General features: G+C 37.2%; 1 protein-coding gene across 2 annotated transcripts in view; it reads left to right on the top strand.

The window, feature by feature from the left end:
- The window catches only part of PEX2 (peroxisomal biogenesis factor 2), a 62,255-nt gene that overhangs the window by 21,337 nt on the left and 22,308 nt on the right, over nt 1-18,610 (top strand). For both annotated transcript variants that reach the window (XR_003437317.1, XR_003437316.1), the window contains exons 3-4: nt 1,005-1,096; nt 16,297-16,386. The gene's annotated coding sequence lies outside the window, so the exon portion shown is untranslated. The remainder of the gene's footprint in view (nt 1-1,004; nt 1,097-16,296; nt 16,387-18,610) is intronic.

The following is an 18,610-nucleotide window of genomic DNA, read 5'->3' on the forward strand; positions in this document are numbered from 1 at the left end:
AGTAAGTGTTTGAAGAAGGCAGGAGAGTTTGGGGTTTGATCATGAACCCCTTAACAAACATCGAGCAGAGCAACTAATGGTATTATTGTGAGAAGATTTCTACATGCATTTCTGTAACACCATAGAGAGGCCAGCACCCCCAGTTTGTCTTTGTGGTGAGTCTTAGGAGTGCCATTTTTAATTTAAAATGTTCTGTGGTATTCTTGCTTTGAGGGGAAAACAGTTGGAATTCAGGAGCACAATAAGAGAATTAATAACATTTCTTTGAAAATACATGCAATTTTGGAGCTGTCAATTTCAGCTATGTCTCTTTAAATACTTTTTCTTCTAGAATACAACTGGGTAGATGAGATTTTTTTTAATTCCATTATAGAAGTAATAGCCCTGTTTTGGTGTTTTGTAAGCAGATAATATTCTGCTAGTGACTGTCTTTGCAGTAATGCATTGCTCTGAATTCTGAATTCTATTATTTTACATCTACAGCAGCTTAAAGTGTATTTTTTATAAGCAGCAAACTTCACCTCATAAAAATTCATTACATAAGGGCATAAACAAGTGCTTTTTCTTCTAGTCATTGGCAGTAAGTGATTCATCAGTTTTCCACAGAAAACCAATTTCATTGCAGATGTTCTGTAATTTCCAATCTCCCTGAATTGTGGAACCATATCACACAATCCCAATGCAAGGAATGTAAGGATTTTTTTTCTTTTTTTAAGGTCTGTGCTTAGTCTCTTTAATAAGATTGAATATCATTTGCTGTCTGTCTCATCAGTTTTATTTTTTAAAAAAATTAATCAGTCTCCTATTCTTTCCTTTCCCACGTATGTTGCTTCCACACGTGGATAGATAACTGGTAGAAAATTCAAAACCCACAGATTACTTGATGTCTGCAAACAATAACATATACTCCTTTTTCCCAAGGTCAAACTAGAAGTACTGAGAGAAACAAAACATTTCCAAGACTAAATCCTTTTTCCTCCATAATGTTTACTTTCTCTTTTCAGCCCCACAGTGAAGGAGGAGTGTAAGAGGCTTTCCGTGAAAAATGGAGCTCCCGACAGAGATCCTTGGGAAAACTGTCTCCACCAATACTTGAGTTAAGTTTTGTCCATTGTTTCAAAAAGTTGATAAATGGAAAATGGGCATTCAGGTATAAAATGAGGAGTTAAGAGGGAAAAAAATGCCTGCAGATTCCATGATGGTCTAAGGCCATATATGATAAATGAAAATTTCTCAGAAATGCTGACAGGGAAAGGGTTAAATATCTCCTAAAAAACTTAGGAAATTAAAGTCCAGTCTTTTTAAAAACACCTCAATCTTTGGATTGAGAAGTTGAATCAAAAGCATGATAATTAAATTTACTAATAACACAAAGTTATGAGGTATTGCAAGGGTGAAGTGACAGATTTTCAAGATAACCAATTCGATTCTGAAGCTGGTCCTTATTTACCCCTCTGCCTTCCAACTGCAGCTCTGGTTACCCACATATTTCCTTTAATGAGTTACATAAGGAAGGCCCATGGACTTGCCTCAGCAAGACAGTTCCATGCAGGGGCTTCCAAGTGTGTTTTGAAAAGTATAAATATCTTCCATGAGTCTGCCATGGTGCCTGGAATTCTAGCATCAATGGATGTCTCTAAAGTTAGAGCATGATTTCTAATTTGCTAAATTATATGGAATGTGCTGCCACTTCTAGTGGCTTTTCTGCTGGCACCAGGCAGAGACCAGAGGGAGCCAGAGAAAGGGGAAGGTTGGTCTCTATACATCCACCCATAAACTACAGAACCACCAATCAAACCTAGTTTATCTCCTCACCCCCTGTGCTACCCGATTATTGCACATTGCCTCTTTTTACTTACTGTCCTTCAAGTACGTTTTAAATCGACTTCTCCTTTATACAACCTGAAATTGGAAGTCATAGGAACAATTAAACATAGGCTTCCTCTCCATCCAACTCAGACAAACAATTATTGAACTCTTTCTTCTGTCGACTGAGCACTAGAAATCCAAAGATAAATAGGAGATCAGAGTCTACCAAACGAGAAGATGAAGAGAGTAAATAGACAAAGTGCTTCAGAGCATGGAGAAGTGAGTAATTTATTTCATCAGGGACCTGTGGAGGGCCTCCCAGGGAAGGTGATATTCGGGTTCAGTCTTGATAAGTATGTAGGATATCTTCAGGTGAAACAAACGAAAGGCATTCAAAAGAGAAAAATAAAATTACTCCTGGGATTTAACACATGAGCCTTTAGCATCCAAGTTCAGATGCATAGTCATTGAATAGATAATCATCAAGCACCTGCAGGGTGCCAGACATTGTGCAAGGTAAGCACTGAGGATGAAAATACAGAGAAAACACAGGACATGATTTCTGTCCACAAGGAGCTCATAGGTTTCCTTGAAAACTATCACTGGGGAAAGCAGGGTCCAGTCAGAGCAGGGGTTTGCGCTTGAGCAGGGCGAAGGTAGGTTCATAACATAAGGCATTGTCTAGAGAAGAAAGCACACATTAATAACCTCAAGTGGAGATCCACACCTTCCAGTGCCAGCAGGGAAGGCTAAGGATTCCTCAGAAGACACAGGGCAGCAAAGCTAGAGATAAGACTACTGAAATGAGGCAGCCCAAGCAACAAAGTTTGGTTGAAACATACCAAAAATTCTTAGCTCTGCTCTGTGGCTACTTTTCGAGAATTTTGTATTCAATGAGAAAAGCATTATACAAGCCATACTTCACAAAAGAGGCAACTAAGTAATTTGTCCACAGTTACAGTGCAGGTGTGAAAACTAAGATCTTTCTTACTCAAAATCTATCCTCTTTCTGTAATACGAAATTGCTTTTCAATTTTATTTCACAATTTCTCCCAGAGGCTTACTGTTCAACTGGTTTGTCCATACCTCCTGTATTACATGGATTTCAACAAAAATCAGGAATGTATCAGAAAAAAAAAAAAAAAAAGTTACTCAGATGGAACTATCCTATAGAGTACTGGCCAAAATAGAACAGACACTGGTCAGAATGTCCTATTTGAGTAACTGCACCATAATTGAGAAATAGGGGAGATACAATGTATCCTTGAGATACTTAGATACTTGAGAGGAAAAGTACATGCCAAGAATTTCTTTTGACCCAGGAAATGAAGATAATGATTCAGGAAGAGGAGTGGGTATTACTGTTTTCTTAGAAGTCAGCGTTGTGCCTGGTCTGTGGTAGGACTCACTAATTATTAGTGGAATGAATAGAAGAATGGATGTCAAGGGAAAGGTGAAATATCAGAGATGCTCATTTTACCCTACATATTGTCAAAGTCATTTTCTAGTGGTGCTATTTTTAATAGTCATGCCAAGTATTGTTAGGATATAGAGAAATGAGCATTTTCTTATATTACTATAGGAATATAAATTGTTTCAGAGAAAAGATTGGTTATATGTATCAGAAGCTTTTAAAATATGTCTCCTTTTTCACAAGAAATTATAATTCTATTATTTAATACTACTGATAGTTGGAGAGATTTATTTACCAGGACGTTCATTCCTATTTCCTATGGTAAAAATTGCTGACAACCAAAAATTTCCAACAGGAAATAGGTCAAATAAATCATGCTATAAAAGAATATTTAATAACATGGCAAGGTGTTCACTATATATTCTAGAGTAAAAACTGAAAATCTTACATGCAAAATGTGAAATATTATATTTTCCTAAAAATGAAATATTTATGTATATATATTTATCTATATTCACAACAAAAGACTAGAAGAATTTGTAGAAAAATATTGGTAATAGCCATCTCCAGGGGAATTGGAGTAATTTTTACTTCCTTCTATGTGATTTTCTGTATTTTCCAAATTTTCTACAATAAATATATATTTCTTTTACAAAAAGAAAAGAAATTCACAAAAATGTAAAGGCAAGCAACAAAATGAGAAAAATATTTTCAAATTATATGAAATAAAGGGTTAATGTCCTTGATCCTCATCCTTAAAAGAATGAATAAAAAGACATGAAAAGACAATTCTCATAAAAGGAAATAATAATGGCTAAAAAACATAAAAATATGTTCATCTTGGCCAGCAATCAAAGAAATGCTAATTAGAATAACAATATGCTATACAGATGTGACTATTCATTATTGATGAAGTCCCAAATAATGATATATTTGAGGAAAGCAATTTGCCAGTATGAATGAAGAGCCTTAAATAACTCATAGCTTTTGACCCAAGAATTCCACTTCTCAGAATCTATCCTAGGAAAGCAGTCCAAAATGGAATAAACTTTAGAGATGTGCATATCAAGTCACTTGAGGAGTATTGACTAAGACCAAGAAGAGGAGGGAGAGGATTTATACTTTGGTACCAAGACAGGAAGGAGAGAATGGCACAGTGTGCTGCCCACCCGCGTTAAATAAATATGACCCATGTATTAGTCAAGGTTATGCAGAGAAACAGACCAAATAGGATGTGTATACATAAATATGGATATAGACATAAATATGTATTTATATATATATATGAAGAGATTTATTATAAAGAATTGGCTTTCACAGTCATAGAGGGTAGAAAATTCAAAACCCAGGCATGCTGTTGACCCAGGATAGCCAATGCTGCTGTTCTGATTTGAAGGCCAGCAGGCTGAAGAATTCTGTCTTGTTCTGGGTAGGCTGATCTTTTAGTTCTATTCAGACCTTCAACGGACCGGATGAGGCCCACCCACATTAGGAAGGGCAGTCTGCTTTACTCAAGAGTCTGCCAATTCAAATGTTAATCTCATCCAAAACAGCTTCATAGAAACACCAGGGTAATGTTTGACCAAATATCTGGGAACCATGGTGCCAGCCAAGTTGACAAATAAAATTAACCAACACATCCTGTGATGGAGGGGCTGCCAATGGAAGATAAAGGAAGTGTCCTTTGGAAGATCCTTGTCAGGCACAGACATAAACAATGTTGCTCTGGGGCCTGAAGGACAAAACCTGGTCAGAGTGGAGAGAGAGGCCTTCTTCTGGTCTTTACAGAGAACACAGCAATGGTCTGATGCAATGAGTACTTAAAGAGTCAGCACCCTTTTGATACCTCAAACATTTGCAGCAATGGGAACTAGGAAACAAGGCCCCCATCTTCAAATGGTAATTTGTTATGCAGCAATAGATAACCGATACAATAGTACCTTACAATACTGAACCTGGTTTTAGACTATGCTCCTGCCAAATGGCAATAGACTATGAAAGATTGCCACATAAGAGTAAATATTATTTAAATTTTCTTCTCCACTTTGACATAAATTACTTTCAATTAAGTAGCAATGATAGTACGCTAAATCCAATAATAGTTGGTTTATCATAAAGATGCACATTTCTGGTCACTTAGTAAAGCTACTTAAATGGAAATAATATTTTAGTTAGCTAGCTGGTTAGATCAAGCTGACAACAACTGATTTTTTTTTTTAAAGGCACTGGGTGGTGGTTGCTGCTGCTGCTTATTATTTTCATCTTGATGAACGGATTTCCCATAAATTAAATGAGAATCCATTTTTTTTAAGTGATAAGTTATTTGTTTCGCTGAGTACTTCTGATCTTTTAAAAGTTTATTTTCCTCCATTTCTGACAATTCTGATTACACTGCTGTCATTATAGGTAGGTATTGGTTTACATAATTGGTAGACCCAATGTTCTACTTTACTAAAGCTATTAACTCTTAGGTACACTGGTCTGTTAGAACCTGTTTCTAATCTCCAATGAGAGCTGTGAATTGGAAGGTAGACTATGTTCCGAGATGTGCAGGAACCCCCTGAACCAGAAAACTGGATTTTTATCTTCCTGACCTTCTATTTATCCTTTGAAAAGACAGAAGCAATATGAACTGTGAAACTAACCTGCTGGTTCAGGTTCCTCTTCTTCCTTCTTAGTGAGCTGTTTTCCTTTCTCCATTTTCTTTCAACTTTCTTCACTGCTGAAGTCTGAAAAAAAACTTGATTTTTATAAGCTTACAATTTTTTTCAAAAATAAGTTTCTTTTCCTTAAATTAGTTGGTCAATTAATATTCAATGAAAACAAGATTTTTGATATTTATTGTTCTTACTTTCTTACTTCAGTTAAATACAGATACTTGATACCTGTACACTTATTTACAGCTGGGTCTTACTGAAGACCCCCCTTTTGAAATAAAGTGGATGTCCTAGATGTGAAGTATACCAATTCAAAGCAATTGAATGCAGAAACAGAAACCAACAAACACTAGCTATCCAATTACCTACATTAGAAAATCTGGGGGATGCAGACACATAATTTGGCTGAAGTCAAATCAAGATTTCATCCATATCAACTTCTACTAGAATAATCTATCAATCCAAGTAGGACTTTTACGACAAAGCTGCTCTGTTAAATCATAGTCAACTGAGCAAACATTATACAGCTATGTAAATATTAAAAGGTAAGTGGGAGCAGGGAGGGGGCTCTTCTATTTTTTTCCCCAAATCTTTGTATTTGAGAAAATATTCTTCTTACAGGAGCCAACCCAAGTTCTGTCTCCTCCATTCCAGCCAGTCAGCTCGCCTCTGTGGTCACAGATTTATTGGTCATAACACTCAAGTAATCATCAAATCACAGGCTTGAAAGAATTTTCTTGAAGAATTCCTCTGTAAAATATTTATCAATTAAGAATCCAGAGTCCATTTTATTACTTCCAATGACTGAGTTCACTGTCTCCCAAGAAAGTCAGTCATGCTTTTGAGCAGTTTTATTTACTTTAAACATTTACCTGCCATTTTGAAATAGTTATGTGCTGGTCATAATTCTGCCCAGTAAAGCCCTTTGAAAAGGTCTAATCTTCCTTCCCCAAGAGAGTCTTTTATCCACTTAAAGTAAAAACAAAACATGGCTCCCTTCCTTTTCTCTTATCTAGGCTTACCCTCCCTCTGGCACAACACCCACACTGCAAAGGGAAGTTAGGTCAAAAGGGTGAGTGGGAGCTGAAATTCAGGCCACACTCTCCATGCTAGGTGTTGAGCTCCAACATGGGGCTGTAGACAACCACAGGAGAGGATGTCTTTTATAATTTTCATGAAGGCACCCCCCCACCCCGATTAAGTACTCTTGCCAAACTTTCCACCTGCAGGACTTACTTTATCTGGAGAAGTGACCTTATTCAGGCACCGATGTTGTATATGTCAGGGAATCTGTGTTCCTTACATGACATGATGTCAAATCTCCCCTCTGTGGTTCTTTCCTAAATTCTTCTATTGCTATCACCATGCCTACATCAGCAGCTTCTCAAAGATAGATTTTTCTTAATCTATTTTTTTCTTAAAACTTGTATCTGTATATACAATAAAGTATACTTTAATACCATTTTTATTATTCCACAATTTAGGTCTTCAATAGAGCTTGTCTAATTACTGTATCAAAGTTGAATTCTTTGACCTGGTTTTCAAAGACCATCGTCTTTGGTTTAACCTGAATTTGGTTTAACCTGAAATTTTAACTCAACCGGTTCAAAACTGAACTGATCATCATTATCCCCAAACCCACTTCTTTACTATGTTCTTTCTTTTACTAATTGAAGTATAGTTGATTTACAGTGTTTCATGTGTACAGCAAAGTGATTCAAAGTTTTATGTATATCTATATATAAGTATATATATACATACTTTTTCAGATTCTTTTCCATTATAGGTTATTACAGAGTATTGAGTAGAGTTCCCTGTGCTATACAGTAGGTCCTAGTTGTTTCCCTATTTTATATATAGTAGTGTATATCTGTTTACTATGTTCTTCTAATTGTATCACCATCTACCCAGTCACCATGAAAGGAATCTTGGGCTCGTTTCTTAATTTCCACTTCTCCTTCACTTTCACACTCAGTTGGTCACCTAGTCCTGGTACTTCTACATTTGCATTCCCTTATATATCCTTTCTACTCACGACTCTCCATTTCTACTTTTCCTGCCTAAGTTTAGGTTGCTACCTCTGACTTACAGCCTCTAGTCCAGCCATCCAATATTTTACCATGAGGCTTGCTATCTAAATTTCAAATTAATAGGGCCTTCTACTGCTTTAACACCTTTTTTGATGGTTTTCTATTTATGTAAATGGAAGAATATCTAATTCATTTGGCAGAGGTTTCAAAATCTTTGAAATCTTTCTGTCCCCAATTGGCTCTCCATAATGGAAATATCATGGACATCTATGGCCGTGTGCTTCAGATGATTCCCACTGCTTTATAACTGGTGCTTTCTACTTCTTCCCAAATGTCAACAGCCATCATGGCTATCATAACCTAATTATCTTTACTGCTAGTTCATCCCAGTTATCAGTGACCTTAAACAATAATCACTGTTCATAATCCATAAAGGAACTAGTAGTAGGGATTAATTTATGGTAACTAAAATAAGTCCTCTCAGAATGGCACTTTAAATTTTACCATAATTTCTGTCTTTCTGTTTTTAAATGTCCAACATACATGTATCACTTCTACTCTCAGTAGACTCTGTCTTGTTGTAAATGGCAACATCATAGTTGAGTATTAATTATTTGTACCTTTGCTTGTTATCTAGCACTTCGTGATTTTTATGTACTTTCTTACATTTCTATTTGTAGTCTACAAATCCACAGAATGTGGAATCTTCACATAAGGCTGTGACCACATGCTTTTAACTATGTTGGCAAAAACATTTACTAACCATTTTCCCACCAAACTAAGTAACATCAGAGGATTTTAACCTGTGAAGAAGTTAGGTCAGAATCTGTTTTAAATTTGCTCTGCATATGTTATGTTGGAATATTAAGATGGTCTAATGAAAAACAAATAAAGGTTCTTAAGAGCAGAAATCTTACTTGGCTCCTTGTCATCCAACTTTCCTAACAGTTCAAGTAGAGATAGGATAGACCAAAAAATCTCCTTAGGGTTTAAAATCATTTGAAACCCACAGATAGGAGGGTGAGCTGAGTCATATCTAAGCCTAGGATACACCAGGCTATCCAGACTTCCTACGTTTTTCAGAAGTGATAGAGATCTGCTGTCTCCAAGCCCACTACTGTCTTGCTTGACCAACATATTACTTTAAACAAAGAAACAAAAACAAACAAAAGGGGGTGAGGGTGCTACCCTGACAACATTCTTCTGTTGGAGAACAGTTTCAAAGTTTCATGGAACGGTTTCATGGTTGGGGATGCCATGAGCACAGGGAGAAAAGATTTGGCTCCCCAGTGAATGGGCAACTTTTCGTAGAGCTTAATTATTGGAGTAAATTAAAAAGTCAACACCTAACTGGCTTCACGTTTATCCCGGAGGATTTAAGCCTCCAGGAGGAAGAGCAGTTGGACTTGTAGCAACTCCTGGGGATGTCCCACAGGCAGACTACTCCAGGAAGCCATAGATATGAGTAAAAGTTTGGGAATCCTAGATTGAAGATGGTGATTGAAAATGAAACCCAAGAAGGCAGTCTGAGCCATCACAGATCAAGAAGAAAAAAAAACCACAAAATCATTTCAAAATTCATATCTTATTTCCTTTGTCCTTTCTATGGAGTGTGTAATTAACATTTATGATGTTTTAATATTATTTGCCTCATTTTGGAAAATGCACGTCTCTAGAGTTGGTTCCCATCATTAGCAATCGATGAGAAGACTGGGGTAGGATTTTACCTACCTAAGAAGACAATGAAACCATCTAATTGTGATCAGTCTGAACCATAGGGCCAAAGTCTTTAAGAATGTAATTCAACCCACTTGTTTTAATGGTGAGCATCACATTGCCTTATCTGAACGCTAGTATTCTTTAAAAGAGTGTTTTTCAAACTACATATCAGGACCCAGTAGGGGTCATTAAGTCAGTTTAATTCGTTGGGACCAGCGTTTTTGAAAACTAACATAAAATAGAACTAAGCAGAACAGAAAACACATTTCCTCACACATGGGAAGGGTAATGTATTAGGATAAGCTAACCTATATTTGATACCTAAGTGGCTTTAACACAATAAAACATTTCCTTCTCACTGGTATAAAGCCAGTTCAGGTTAGTTGAGCCTCCTCTATCTGACAGATTCACAATGTACATCATGTGGTCTCCAAGTCAGGGTGTAACCAACACTGAAGAGAGAGGTTGAGGGCCACACAAGGAATATTTAAGTTCCAGGCCTGAAAGCAGCTTGTATCACAGCTGCCCACATCCCATGGGCCAGCCCTGGGTCACGTGATCCCAATCAAACTTGAAGGAGTGGGGCACAATGCAGTCCTCCTGTGCACACAGAAGAGACAGTGGAAAGGACATTTACACCCACTCTATTTACACCCACTCTTCACTGAGTTCAGCAAGGATGAGCTTCTGTAGAATAAGCATTGTACTTCAGATATTTTAACAAATACCTCACCTTTCCTGAAATATTAGGCAGCAATTTTCTTTTCTTTTTCTGAAAAGAAGGCACTTTCTGTTATCACTGGGTCAAAAACACAAATTGGTTTTTATGTATTTGGATTTTCCTACCAAGTTAATTAAACTGACATGTATTGAACATCTGTTAGTGTATCCGGCCCCATGTAAGAATCAAAGATGGAGGGGACAGTGGTTCTTCCCCTTTCTCCATCATCTCTTTCTATATCAGCATCATTTCTTCAATCATATGCTCCCACTGAGCTGCACCAGAAGCCTGACATTAGAGACTGCTTTTTGCCCTAAAAAGTTGCAAATATGCAAAATGTCCTAATCTGAGAAAAACTGTTACCTTATCGTGAAGAACTTCAACTCTGGTGAAGAATTGCTAGTGGACTAGACGACCTGCCTGTGAATTCCTTTTGCACAGCCTCTCTGTGTAGATTCTGTATCCATCGTCCCTTAGTCTTTACAGCCTTGGCGCCTGCCTCTAACTACATACTGCTGTGGATTGAATTGTGTTCTCTTGCACCCACCCCCAGCCCAATTCATATGCTGATGCCCTAACCTCCAATGTGACCGTATTTGGAGACAGAGATTTTAGGAGGAAATTAAGGTTAAATGAGGTCATAAGGGTGGGACCCCAATCCTATAGGTCTGGTGACCTTATAAGAAGAGGAAGAGACGGCGGACTGTTTTCTCCTTCAGCATGACCAAGACCACATGAACACGCAGGGAGAAGGCAGTGGGTCTGCCAGAAAGAGAAGCTTTCACCAGAACCTGACCATGCTGGCACCCTGATCTCGAACTTCTAGCCTCCAGAACTGTAGGAAAATAAAGTTCTGTTGTTTAAGCCACCCAGTGATGGTGTTTTATTGTGGCAGCCCAAGCAGACTAAGACAAGTGCCGACCTTGGATAATCAGTAATGATATATAGCATTAAATGTCTCCTTCTCTGTGCAGGTTGCTCTCACCTGTCCAAGCAATCTTTCTGTCATTTGAGGACTTTGCAGACACACTGTATCCATCACACTCTACTGTCTTTACTTGAGTACACATTCTCTCATCTACTCAAATGTAAGTTCCTGGAGAAGAGAGATCAGTCCAAAGATAACACCTAATGGTGGGAACACATGAAACCACCATCAGAGGCAAGCGTTATCTCCTTTTGCAAATGAGAAAACTAGCTCTGATATGACCCTGAGGTCAGGCTGTAAGCAATCTGTGGAACTAAGATTTCAACCAATGGATGTTGATCTCCAAGGAAAATTTTATTTTAATAATAAAAGTTATAAGCCTCCGCTCTTCCCTTTCCTCCTATCTTGCCAAATTTTTGGACCTGGTACCAGAACACTAGCTCAGCCCTGAGCACTGAACCGTCTCTTTATTATTTACTTCTCTGCTTTTCCAACATCTCTGCCGCTTAAATCCTTTCAGCTTTATTTGTCCTAGGTCCACAACCCAGGGCCATCTACATTATTGGAGCTGACACTTTGATTAAAACAATGCAATATTGTAACATTGACTGCCTCTGTATTTAATTATTTAACAATGCTTTCCTTAGTGTGTTAGTTATTATAACATAGCTAATGAATCAATTTAATTAGATATAAACAAGTTTATTTTGTTTTCTGTTAAAAATCCAATTCTCTTCTTCATCATATTTACCACTACAAAATAACAAGCTAAGTCCTTTAAATCACTTAAATCCATGGGGTTTATGCCATCAGGTAAAGAAATTTTTTGCCATCACAAGTCTTTAATTACTTTTCCCACTCATAGTAGGCACTCACAAGTAAGATACAATATGAATTTCTTGAACTATTGCAAAACAAAGAAGAAGAAAAATCACGCTCCTTAAAAGCAAAAGCCTGATCATCATCATATTTTGATGATTCAGATAATGGGCAGTAATATAAATAGACTAATGAAATTAAGAGTGATTCATATTCACTCCCTGGTGCAACTGGCTTCACTAAAGAAAGCATGATGCTATTCTAAGGCTAAAGGAAGCTCATTCTTTTAGCTGAACATTTAAATATGCCATTTTAAAACAAGTGCTTTGTTTAAATTTGATTGACTCTTCTCAAACCATATGGCCTTAAAATATTTATGAGTCATTTTGGGTTGAATGCAAGACATATTGGCTGTAAAAAGTACATTAAAAATAATGCTAGTAATAATCTATAATATTATTTTCAAGATAAGTCTTTTCCTGATCACTGGTAATGTCATTTTTCTTACTCTTAGTTACCATCTTTATTTCTTAAAAATGATCCCAAGTTTTAGCTCAAAGATGTTCTCACTACAGAGTTCCAAATAAGTTAATAACCTGTTGTAAGAACAGTGGGAACGAGACAGAATAAATTGAAGCCACCATTCCAATTAATCTTTGCTCAGTTCTAGCTTTTAGGTTTCTCCAGACTCTGGGATCAGGGATTTCATGGAGAAAAAAAAATCAAAATCCCCAAACTACCAAACTGCCCTACCAAATATACTCCCTGTCTTTGGATATTCCAAAAGAAGAGTTCCATGGTGCAAGATAAGCTCCCAATGCAGCACGATAGTAAATGGATGACAGCCTAGATCCATTGATTCTAGTGCTTAAAAAAAGAAAAGAATGCATATAAAGGGACTGGCATTGTTATTGACTTCTATTTATTTTTGTTAGGGTTTTTAGTCCCAGGCCAGTTGTCCCTTAATTGCTCAGCAAGGTCTTGGGTAGGTTTCTGTTCAACCTATATGTTCCCATGGAATGCAATCTAATTGCAAATATTGGCTATCCATGAATCATGTAAATCTCATTCCTTGGAAAGCCACAGGTAAGTTTCCCCACTAGGAATACATTCATTCCAATGATCTGTTATTCTGGATTATTCACATTGCTGCCCTTGCTCAGCCATTCAATGTACATCTTTTGTGTGTCTACCAGATGGCTAATGTCTTTAGCATGGGAAAAACAAAATGAGAAGACACTATTCCCACCCTCAACAAGCATACAGGATGGCAATGTGTTAGGAATTAGTGTGTTTGAATCCTTACAACAACTGCCTTGAATGGGGTAGGTGTCACCATCCCCATTTACAGATGGGAACAACAGAAGACATAAACCTGAACCTCAGAAAGGTTAAATATTATTAAGTCCAAGGTCACAGAGTTAATATGTTACAAAATTTGAGTTCACATCAAAGGTAGCTCTACCTAGTTCCCAAACCTATGATCCTTTTATTATTAATTTCTGCTTTCCTTTATCAGTTTAAAAAACAAAAAAATTACTGAATTTATTTTGTTTCTAAGTCTTCCTCAAAACTTCCTTATTCATTATTCCTAAAAATTGACATTTTACTATCTTGTATACCAAAACTTTAATACATTTGCTTTTTTATATAAAAATAATACTATTTTAAAATATTTTAGGCACTAAAATACCATACAGGGTCTTGTGTCATAAATATGTTTTTACTTCCCCCACTTTCAGAGAGAAGAGGTGCACAGGGACCTCCCCAGATTGAGCCCCATTCTTCAGGCCAGTCATGGGGGTGAAACGGCTGGAATTAGAGAGTGTGGTCATGAAGAAGCATTGCCTGAAGAAGAGCCAGAAAGTACTCTTAGTCATTCTAGAATTTGAGGAGTGATTTTTAACATGCCAGGAAGAAGTGAGTCAATAAGGAAGAATGTAAATCAAAAGGGTAGAAGTAAAAGGAAAAACACAGTCACTTTTATGTAAATTGAAAGATCTGCTTTTGCCAGAAGGAAATTCTGGGAAAGATCTTGCCTGCACATCAGCAAAATGCAGGCAAATTCCCTTTTGTTTTCATCCTTCTGTCAGGAAAACTTTTCCCAGACCAGTGGGGCATGTAGGACTAGAATGGAAACAGGATGGATTGAAAATTATCTTTACTATGAAATCATAAAAGGTACAAAGAGGTAGTTTTTTTTCTTTCTTTCTTTTTCTTGAGCAATTTTCAAGACTGCCATATGAGCTGGACTAAGCTCCAGGGCTAAGACCAAGCCTTTTCTAGACCCTTTCTAGATTTAAATTGTAGCCAAGAGGTCAATCATTTTAATTTTGTCAATCCTACAGAACCTAAGATTATAGGGAACAAACTGTATATTCTGCAATGGATATTCACCCCATTTCATTAAAAAAAAAAGTTTTTCTTTAATTACAAAAAGTAGTCATTTGTGGTGGGTTTTTGATATAAAATATTATTCATTTTAGCTTATAAAAACATTTTTAGGACTAATTGTCAAACTGACATTTCATATTTTATTACATAATTTCTATTTTAAAGCATGTAATATGAGATCCTTCACCCCTGTGTAATTTTGTGAAAGAGTGTGACCTTTGAAAAATAAATTATCCATGCATTTTTGGAAACCTGAGAAGTCTTTATCAATATCCTTCTAAATATTTTATATGTTTTCTCTAAAATCCCCACTTTTTTGTCAGAAAATTACTATAAAATCTCTATTTCGATAATGGCCCCTGAATTTGTTTTTTTTTTTTTTTAATTGCTGTTGTAACAAATGATCACAAACTTAGTGGCCTAAACAACATACATAAGTCTATTATCTCACAGTTCTATAGATCAGAAGTCCAGGATGGGTCTCACCAGGGCAAAATCAAAGTGCTGGAACCAATGCCCTAGGGATACCAAGGGATGACTCTATGCAGTTGTAGAACTGATATTGATGCCAAAATTCGGCCTCAGAATACAGGTACAGAATTGAATCTTGGAGACAGAGTTTTGGGTGAAATAGAAAAGAATAGCTTTATTGCTTTGCCAGGCAAAGGGTACCACAGAGGTAATGCCCTCAAAACTGTGTCCCCACCTGGAGGTGGTAGTGAGGAGTTTTATAGTAATGGTTCAAAGAGGAGGGCGTGATCAGCTCATGGACATTCGTTTGGTGCTGAGGTAAGTGGGAGTTGGCATCATCAACCTTCTGGTTCCAAGCGGTCTGTGGTCTACTTGCTTGTGGGCAGCATACAGTTCACCTCTCCACCTGGTAGGGATTTCAGTATCTGCAAAACAGCTCAAAGATATTGTTATGTATATCCCTTGAGGGAGAACCAGGACCCTGCTCCAAGGCTGCACTATTGTTTCTTGACTGCTCTTCCCCTGTCTCTGCATCCCCTCCCTTCCCTGATTAGCAACTGTTTGAACCTGCTCTTTGGAACTCAGGGAGGGTCATGGATGCTGAATGAAGCCTATTTCCTTACACTCCAATAAAGATGTTAAAAAAAAGAATTCATAGCAACAAACCTGGAATCTCAAAAAAAAAAAAGGAAAGAAAAGAAAGGGGGGACACAGAAAGGCTTTTGCGCCCAGGAGCTCCAGAGGGTCCTGCTCGGTTTCAAGATCTCTGTTTCCTTACTGTCAGCAGGGGGGACCCGTTAGCTCCTAGAGAAAAACCTCTCTCCAATGCTTGCCCGTGGTCCCTGAACCAGCAGCAAAGTGTCAGGATCATTCTCACACTGCCACCTCTCACTCACTAAAGCCAGAAGAGGTTCTCAACTTTTAAGGCCACATGTGATTAGATTGACTGCACAGAGATAACCTAGAATAATTTTTCTGTCTTAAAATCCTTACGCTCAATCACTTCTGTAAAATCCCTTTTGCCTTGTAGGGTAATATATTCACAGGTTTGGGGATAAAAATGAAAACATACGAGGGCCATTATTTTGTCTCTCATGGCACCTCCACTGCAGTGGAGAACTGGATTTCTTCAGATGAACTAGCTTTCCTGGTAACTCTCTTAAATGAAAGTGGATCATTGTCCTAAATTTATAATATTTCAGAACCAGGAGATACCATCAAGATCCACCTCCTTTCCTTTCTCACTGCCACTTTGTCTTTGTGTGTCCACCCTCGTTTAATTTCCCTTCCTACTTTTTTTGCCTATATGACTCTACTATTTTTTTTTTTACCAGGATTTTTCTTAACTTCAGGAAGCTCCCCTTCATGTTCAGCGTTCTTGAAACATGCACCAGATTCCCTCGAGACCTGCCTTACCTCATTGGGTAAGAACAACCACCCAATACTCAGATATCACAGTTCCTGGACCAAATCCAACACATTTTACCCTCATTTGGTTTTAACAGAGCCACACGATAGCACTTCCATTATTTGGAATTCTTTAGTCCCTAAATGCCAAACTCTAAATTTTCCCTCTGATCCTTATTTTGAGCTTCTCATTGTCAATCTTGCACTACCATTAAATCTACTCTTTAATTTCATCCAGACTTCCAGGTCTAACTTCTCTCTACTCTATAACCATTCATTTATGCCCAACTCATTAATTTTTGTAAGACCAAATTCATTCATTCATTTCTTGATCAAGGGTTTATTTAAAACCTATTCAATGCAGATTTTACAGAAAAACATTACAGTTGTTCCTGATCTCAGAGTTTACAATCTGGTTTCACTTTCCTTCCTACCGAGTCAGATCCCCAAGAAAAGGTTCAACTATTCATTCACAAGTATTCAAAATTTTATTGACTACTTACCTTATTCTAATTCCACTGTGCAGTTAGTTCCCCAAATATAGGTTCCATGCTTGTCTAAATCAGCTAATTAGGCAAAACCATAAATATTAGATAGTTGAATAAATAAACATGGAAAACCTAAAATCCACTTTCTATTTTTGAATTTCCTGACTTTCTAAATGAAGCTGTCAAGGAGAGACATGACCAAACTTGCTTTATTTGGTGACAAGTGTATAGAGCAGCCTTTACTAGTCCAACGCTGCTCACTAATTCATTGAATTAGTTAACTTACTATTCTTTTTTCCAACAGTGATTACTTCAGAAGTTTTCTGCTCTTTTTAAACTGCCCACATAACAGCACCCTAACGTGCTCTGTACATCACAGAAAAAAGGAAGACCACCAGATGCAAACTCTCTCAGTTGCTATCACTTATTCCTTTCCAAACTTACTTATAATGGCAGCCACTAATTTTTAGATTAACTCCGGTACCCCCTTTAACCCACTTTATGAACACTGCTACTTCCCAAGTGTGCTATGCTTGTTCCATCAATTACCTATCCTCCCTTGCACCTTCCATGGCTTCTACACCATTGGTTACAAGTCTGATTGTCTCCTATCCTAATAAAAACTTCCCCATTCTTCTCTTTTATTCCCTTCACTACTAAATTTTTCAAGAAAATGTTCATTACTTATGACCCTTTTTTTTCTCACATCTCATTTCCTTCTTAATCCCTTAGGATCTTATTACTGCCCATAAAATATCATTGCAACAATTATTTAAAAGGTCATTTAGAATCTATTGGTCACTTTTCAGTTCTCATCCAGCTTGACCTATCTATAAAAAGATACTATTAATAATCCTGCTATTTTTGAAATTCCCCCTTGGCTTTCATGAATGTCTACCTTTCTGACTGCTCATCTGAGCAGCCTTCTACATTTAGGACTGCTCCATCTAAGTCTCATTCGCTGGCTCCGTTCTTTCTGCCTATCCCACATCCAACCCTTCATAATGACTTCTGAGCCTGCACTTGGTCCAGAGGTGGCTTCCTCCATATCCGTGGTGTCAGTGATGCTGATGGCTCTTGAGTCTATATCTCCAAGCCTGATATCTTAACAGATGGCTGATATTTATTTACTTATTACAGTAGGTCCTTGTTGGTTATCTATTTTAAATATAGCAGTGTGTGCATGTTAGTCCCCAAAACTCCCAATCTATCCTTCCCCCCCACCCTTCCCCCCTAGTAACCATAAGTTCATTCTGTAAGTCTGTTTCTGTTTTGTAAATAAGTTCATTTGTATCATTTTTTTAAGATTCTGCATCTAAGCAATATCATACGATATTTGTCTTTGTCTTCTGACTTAATTCACTTAGTATGATAATCTCCATGTCCATCCATAGTGCTGCAAATGGCATTATTTTAGTCTTTGTAATGGCTGAGTAATATTCCATTGTATATATGTACCACATCTTCTTTATCCATTCATCTGTTGATGGACATTTAGGATGCTTCCATGTCTTGGCTATTGTAAACAGTGCTGCAATGAACATTGGGGTGCATGTACACTTTTGAACCATGTTTTGCTCTGGATATATGCCCAGGATTGGGATTGCTGGATCATATGGTAGCTCTATTTTTAGTTTTTTAAAATAGTGGCTGTACCAATTTACATTCCCACCAACAGTATAGACATTTTAGATGTCTGATATTTTAACAGTTCAATATAGTTGATTCTTCTACTCTGGCAAATATGCCTCCA

This window comes from Aethalodelphis obliquidens, unplaced genomic scaffold (genome assembly GCF_003676395.1).
Source record: "Aethalodelphis obliquidens isolate GAN/ISIS:26980383/991018 unplaced genomic scaffold, ASM367639v1 scaffold33, whole genome shotgun sequence".
Classification (NCBI taxonomy): domain Eukaryota; kingdom Metazoa; phylum Chordata; class Mammalia; order Artiodactyla; family Delphinidae; genus Aethalodelphis; species Aethalodelphis obliquidens.